Source organism: Amblyomma americanum, chromosome 3 (genome assembly GCF_052857255.1).
Source record: "Amblyomma americanum isolate KBUSLIRL-KWMA chromosome 3, ASM5285725v1, whole genome shotgun sequence".
In the NCBI taxonomy this organism is placed as follows: Eukaryota; Metazoa; Arthropoda; class Arachnida; order Ixodida; family Ixodidae; genus Amblyomma; species Amblyomma americanum.
This window is the reverse complement of record NC_135499.1, coordinates 187,758,178-187,765,380: the sequence shown is the minus strand read 5'-3', so window position 1 is coordinate 187,765,380 and position 7,203 is coordinate 187,758,178. Positions and strand designations below refer to the sequence as shown.

Here is a 7,203-nt window from a genome sequence, read left to right as displayed (position 1 = left end):
TGGTACAGATGCGATGTTCGGTATACGAAGAAGTCGCGATATTTGCACCTGTAAATGCACCACCAAATGATATTTCCGTCATAATTAAACGCAAACTCGGATCATTTGACTCAGGCTAGACATAATCGGCCGGTCAGTCGGAATCATACCTACCAAGGTTCGATTCTGAAGACATGCCAGCGAGGGATAAACGGCAGCAGCTCGAAAACAAGTACCGAAACTTCGCCGTACCAAAGGAAGTTCGCAGATATGACAAAAAAATTAAGCATAAAATTCAGCGTTGCGACCTTAGCTTTTATTCGTACATTTACTGAAAACTTCGAGGCATATAACCAACGAATGCCTCGTGATCGACAGTCATGCTCGTTGTAAGTGACCTCCAACGGACATTGATATTTTGAAACCGTGGCTACAGCTAAGGTTCCGTCTGCCTGCATAGTCAGAAGCTATGAGCTTGGCGCAATTTTCTAAATTAATCAGGATGGCGCGGCTTACCGGTTTGGCGCAGGCTAAACGAAATCGCGATAGCATCCTGGAACTTCGCACCCGCAAGTTTCCAGCGACAGGAAACATCTACTGTGTACCTCTACGCCTGACCAAGTACCAACGGACCCAGTGCCTTCCATCGCCTGTGCTGGGCCCATCCGCCAACGTCATCCACCCATTTGCAGCGGCACTGATGATGCTGAAGGCTGGATAAGATGTACCGAGCACTTGAGTACGCGTGACAAATGGGACGACGTACTCAAACTTAATACCGTATTTTTCGTCACTGCAGGTCTACTTGATATTTTCACATCTCCTCATGACTAAGAATAGCGAACCTGGGATTAGCTTTCTCTAGAAAAAAAAATCTCCAAGTGCAAAAAAAAAAAGAAAGATTAGATCATGATCTCCCTCTTACGTGCGCTTCTATTCCTCCAATTTTTTCGTTATAACAAATAGAGATATGTCGCGAGGAGGTATCTGAAATTTTTTTGGAGCTAATGCATACATGCCGCAGAGTTCGCCCAGTGCGCCAAATAACAGTGCCTGCCCTCTGTGGCATTCAGTGTTGGAAAATGAAACGTCTCAGTCTTCTCGGAGGAGACTCCGAGCTCATACGCGAATGAAGCCCTCATTGGTTATAGCGCCAAAACAGTATACCGATTACACCGGACCGTGTTAAAACCCGTCCAGGTACCGGAAGGGTATACTCCCCTATTCTTTTCTATAATTTACGAAAATAAAGAATGCAAAAGAAACAAAATGTTAGATCGAACAGAGAACGGAGTACCTAACCGATACAGCGAGCCGTAACGGACCGAGAGCCTGCAGAATTTCAATGAGGAGCACCGAAGGGCTTCGTGAATGCCGAGAGACGAATCTTAGCTCAGAAGCAAGAAGAAATCTCAGAACTGGATTTCAAAGCATTATTACGACAGGACGCGTTTCTGTGCGCGGCACGTTGGCAGTGTAACTGTGCGGCCCGTTGGTCTAGGGGTATGATTCTCGCTTTGGGTGCGAGAGGTCCCTGGTTCAAATCCCGGTCGGGCCCAGTTTTTTTTTCTTTGCTTCTTCATTCTTACCGCTTATGTAATGCACCTGAAAAAAGGTCCTTAAGAAAATAAAAATGCAACTAAACGAAATTAGCGCTAAGCAGCGCGAAGGTCACTGGAAAGAGTGAAAAGGCGCCAGTACTGGAAATAAGTGAGTATAGAGGAAGGTAATGTCCACCAAATAAAATCTGTTACTATGCCTAATAGGAACTGCTTGGATTTTACATGTTCAGTGAAGAACAAAGGCAACTTCCTGATTCCTTCCATTCTGCTTCAGAAAAACAGAATAGCAAGGACGCCTGAAAACTTTATGTGTTGGGAGTGCGATAGCTTTGGAAGCTCTTCATGCCTACCGGAACTGTAGTGACGTCCCTTCCATGATGCCAATGGGCGAATTTTATGACGTACGGCGCATTTGAAGTTTATGCCGTCGTCGGGAGTAGGCGTAAGTATGCACTGCGCTGCAGGAAAGGCGTAGCCAATTGTGGAACGTCTCACAGATTGTGGTGGCTACACAGAGCTGCAGGCCCAGCAGGCTTTCGGCTGTTGGATGCATGTGCGCCCCTTTGTTCTTCGAACAGGTAGCGTGCATGTCCTCCCCGGCTGCTTTCGCGGTTTGCGGTTCCTCCGTCAAATGTACGAAATGTGGAGCGAGAGAGAACATTAACCGTTTTACTTGGGAGTGCACACAGTCCCCAGGCAGGGCGAATAAAAAAATCGTGTAACTGCGGGAAGGCGAAAGCCGTTTGCAACTCACTGCACTAATTTGAATTTGAGCGGTGACGTCACGCTGCGCATGCGCAGTTGTTGCTTGGCGGCGTATCACACCACCCGCCAAAGTGGGCAGTTTGCTCACAGTCCAGTTTGTAGGTTGTGATCACGTTACAAGGTCACGTGACACGTGACCTAGGATGTAGCGGACGGACACGGTCACGTGACCTAGGATGTAACGGACGGACAAGGTCACGTGACCTACGATGTAACGAACGGAAAAGGTCACGAGACCTAGGATGTAACGGACAGACACGGTGACGTGACCTAGGACGTAACGGAAGGACGTGGTCACGTGACCTAGGATGTAACACACGCACACCGCGAGGTCACGTGACCGGACGGACGATCATCGCGAGTATGAGCCATTAAAGGCTTTCGCCTTAATAGTTAGTAGAGAGGCCTGGGAGACATTGCTGCGCAGCCCGAACCCTGAGCACCAGCTCCTAGCCGTCCAAGTGGCTGCAGAGGCTGCCGGGATTCAAGATATCGAGGCCACCATCAGACGCGGAGACCCTGCCCACCGCAATCCCTCCTGGCCCTCGACTGAGAGGGAGAGCCGGAGGATAGGATGAGGTCGTCTTCTATTGGACAATAAAGTGTTTCACTCACTCACTCCGTCATGAGCCGCTTTCCTTAGTTTGACATCGTGCTCGGCTTTCGTCGCCGCTTTTGTTTCTTAACGTGGCGCGCTTAAAGTGTTTTGTGATGGGCACGCGATCTGCGTCCTTCGGCTGCTTTTGCTGTTGGAGGCGCTATAGCGCCCGCTCGCTTTTCATCAGCCTTAGCGATGCTTCCAGGCTCCTCGGCCGCCATCTCGCCTTCATATGAGACTGCATAAAAGGCGGCATAGCCGAGCTTTCTACCTCTTGACACTGCTGTGCCCAGCCTCGGCGGCAGCGACGCCAACTGCCAGTTGGAACACCCGAGGCATCGGAAAAACGGAGCTGCTGTCTTTGCGCCGGCGCTGGTTTGGATCCCACTCGATGCAAGTTCTGCTGCGGAAGCGCTGTACCAGAGTCACATATAGGAAATATGCCGGAGTTTGTCAACAGATGCGGAGAGTGAAGCGTCCACCCATCCACCTAAATCTACCCTGCAAAAGTGCCCCCTACCAGCAACCCAACTGCCCGCACCCGCTGGAAGAGTACGCAGTACCATCTGCCCTCCAGAAGCATCAGCCGCCCCCTAGGATTCCCTTCCACTCACCGCCACCTCCTCACCTCTTCCACCACCTTTACACTCCAGGAAAATCCTGCCGTGTGGGTGAAATTAGGCTCAGGGAAAAAGCATCAAAGAAATAACAGAGGGTAAATTCTACTGCTTTGGCGGAACTCGCTTCAGGTGTCTGATCACGCCGCTATTTTTTTCTTCTGGCTGTCATTCTGACTAAACAATTAAGAAACTTTCCAATATTATCGGCTTCATCTTCGGCCTCTGAGGTTTCCAGACCATTTTCGCCTGAATTTTCGGAGGGTGGAAGGTATAAGCTTTTCGTGCTTAAAAAAAGTAAGTTAAAAATTGGAGGGAGCACTTAAGCTCATCCTTAAGGTATGACGCGGTGGCGTAAATCGGTTAATGCCCATATATGCGGAATTGCTCATTCTCAGCTTTAAAGTCATATGTCCCTCCTCATACACTCATTGCGCAATGGCGAAGCGGTCAAGGAGTGCACTGTCCTGCGATCGCAGGTGCTGCCACCGGTGGGTCTTGTGCGAGCTAAGTTTAGAATTATGAATTTCGCTTTGGGTGCGACAGGTCCCGGGTTCAAGTCCCGGATAGGCCCCTCTAGTCTTTCTACCTACTTGCTTTTCAAAGCTAGCCTTAAGTAATGTGCTGCCTCGGCATGTGGCGCAGCGTACGTAAGATATGTTTCTGACACGTCAAAGCGCGGATCATGACTGCTTTGATGAGGCACTGAGGAGACATTAACGCAATTTTTGTTTCTAAGAAAAATATATTCTTTGGTTCTTTCTGGCTATGTTTACGTTTTTTCAACACAAAAAGGCGCATGTGTGCGGAGAAAATTGGATTTCAAAGATAAAATAACAATTTTTTCCAATGCCACTCGATTCAAACTCATGACGTCACGACCAAGAGGACCTCCGTAATGACAGCACAGATATGCGAACGAAGACGCAGCCTAGTCACAAGGGAAGGGATAAAGGTGGGAGTAAACAAAGAAAGGAGGAAAAAGCTGCCGCAGTGGAGGTGTCCGGATAATTTCGACCACCTGGAGATCTTTAACGTGCACTGACATCGCACAGCAAACGGGCGCCTTCTGCGTTCCGCCTCCATCGAAACGCGGACGCCGCGGTCGGGTACGAACCCGTCAAGGGAATTGACGAATGCGCATTTAAAATGCTGTTGGCCGAGAATCCCCGCTCTGTGACGGATGTGATCGCTCTTTGCCAAAGTTTCGACGAGCTATGCCGACAATGTATCTTTAAAAACTCGGCGGCCAGATGAGACCTAATTGTCCAGTTTGAATGCCGGTATCGACTCCTCGTTACTCCATTAGATACAAGAATTTGCACGTGAAGAGGTTGAACGACAGCTTTCTGAGATTCCCTGCCATCAAGCTCTGCAAATAAACCCCCTGTTTTAGGTGGTCGAGGCTGCGGGGTAACGCGAACCCGCGATAGCATTTTGGAACTTCGCACCCGCAAGTTTCCAGCGACAGGAAACCTCTACTATGTATCTCAACGCGGGACCAATTACCAACGGCCTCAGCGCCTTCCATCGTCTCTGCTGGGCCCATCCGCCAACGTCATCCACCCATTTATAGGGGCACTGATGATCAAGATGTTGAAGGCTGGATAAGATGTACCGAGCACTTGAGTACGCGTAGGAAATGGGACGATGTACCCAAACTTAACACCGTATTCTTCGTCACTGGAGGTCTACCTGATATTTTCACGACATCTCCTGATGACTATAAGAGTAGCGAAGCTGGGTTTAGCTTCCTCTAGAAAAAAAATCTCTAAGTGCAAAAAAAAAAAGATTAGATCATAATCACCCTCGTACGTGCGCTGCTATTTCTCCAATTATTTTGTAATAACAAATAGAGATATGTCGCGAGGAGGTATCTGAAATTTTTTGAAGCTAATGCATGGATGCCGCAGAGTTCGTCCAGTGCGCCAAATAACAGTGCGTGCCCTCTGTGGCATTCAGTGTTGGAAAATGAAATGTCTCTGTAGCCGGAGCGTTGACATTCCATCTGCATGCGTTGCGCATACTGAGGTCTTTTGGGAGGAGACTCCAAGCTGATACGCGGACGAAGCCCTCATTGGTTATAGCGCCAGAACAGTATCCAGATTACACCGGCCCGTGTTAAAACCTGGAAACAAATCCTCTTTAATATAGCAGGCTATTTCTTTACAGATATTATGCTGCTGTTATTCCCTATTCCAGAATCAGTGGTGGTCAAAAAGAACGTCCAGGTACTTGAAGGGGATACTCCCCTATTCTTTCTTATAATATACGAAAATAAAGAATGCAAAACAAACAAAACGTCAGATAAAACATAAAACGCAGTACGTAACCGACACAGCGAGCCGTAACGGACCGAAAGCCTGCAGTATTTCAATGAGGAGCACCGAAGGGCTTCGTGAATACCGAGAGAAATCTTGCCTCAACAGCAAGAAGAAATCGAAAAACTGGATTTCAAAGCATTCTTACGACAGGGCGCGTTTCTGCGCGCGCTCGTTGGCCATGTACCTGTGCGGCCCGTTGGTCTAGGGGTATGATTCTCGCTTTGGGTGCGAGAGGTCCCGGGTTCAAATCCCGGACGGGCCCGCTCTGTTTTTCTTTTTTCTTTGCTTTTTCATTCTTACCCCTTATGTAATGCCCCTGAAAAAGCGGTATTTAAGGAAATAAAAATGCAATTAAACGAAATTGGCGCTGAGTAGTTTGGGTTACTCGCTTTATGGCATAGTTCATGTAAGATGGGCTTGTAACGCGTCCGAGCGCATACGAATCATGACAGCTTCAAGGAAGGCAGAGGGCACCTGGATGCAATGTTTGTTCTCAGTGGAAACCGATTCGGTAGCTCTTTCTGGCTGTACCGTAGTTTGTCCGACCCCAAAAACCGCATCATTGCCAACAAATAAGGATTTGAAAATGCACCTTTTTTTTTCCCCTGCCACTGATTACGGACTCATGAGGTTAAGGGCAAAAAAAGGCTTCGTGATCAACGTGTGGAAGTCAAACGAGGCGCCGGATATTTACAGGGATTCGCTCTAAAAAACTGCTTGGCATCACCGCATGTTTGCTCGCGAGGTTTTCTGAGCTTATAATAGGTCCGTTTTCAGTGAAAGTATTCTTCAGCAGTACGGTAGCCACCAGAGCGGCCAAATAAGGGGTCGCCTTACTACTAGCCAGCTGCAAAGAAACTATCGGCAGTGAGTGAAGCACTTCGCATTGCAGATCCCGTAATTCCAGAAAGATGGCCGTGGGCATGAGGCACGTTTATTGAGAGAAACCAGACGCTTAGGTAGCGTATGATCGAGCCTTAGCTCCGCCGAGGCAACCAAGCATAGCACCGCCTATCAAACGGCTATTGCACCATAATCATATAGTGTGTATCTATCTTCGCTTTATCCGGTACTAATATTGTTATATCCGGATGTCTGCATTATAAACCCGTTTAGTTGCCCACGTATACTGCATAAGCAGACATATTGTTTGACACCAATTCGAGCGTCTTACTTCATGTACGTCAAGTAGTAATGATCAAGGAACCCGTTTCAGGTTCCGAAACGTGTTGAAGTTCTTGACTTGGTCAGTGACCGCATTCCTTTTTTCCTTTAGGCTTTAGTTTCCAAACCCTTTTGGTTGGCAAACAATGGTGCAAAAGTTTGAGAGTGATGCAAAGGTATGCTAGACTACTAAG

The 7,203-nt window shown here is 48.1% G+C and overlaps 1 non-coding gene across 1 annotated transcript; it reads left to right on the top strand.

Annotated features, from left to right (window-relative positions):
* Positions 1-6,035: 6,035 nt before the first annotated feature.
* Positions 6,036-6,107, top strand: TRNAP-UGG (transfer RNA proline (anticodon UGG)). Its single transcript has one exon. It is a non-coding gene; the product is annotated as a tRNA-Pro (tRNA).
* The last annotated feature ends 1,096 nt before the right edge of the window (positions 6,108-7,203 follow it).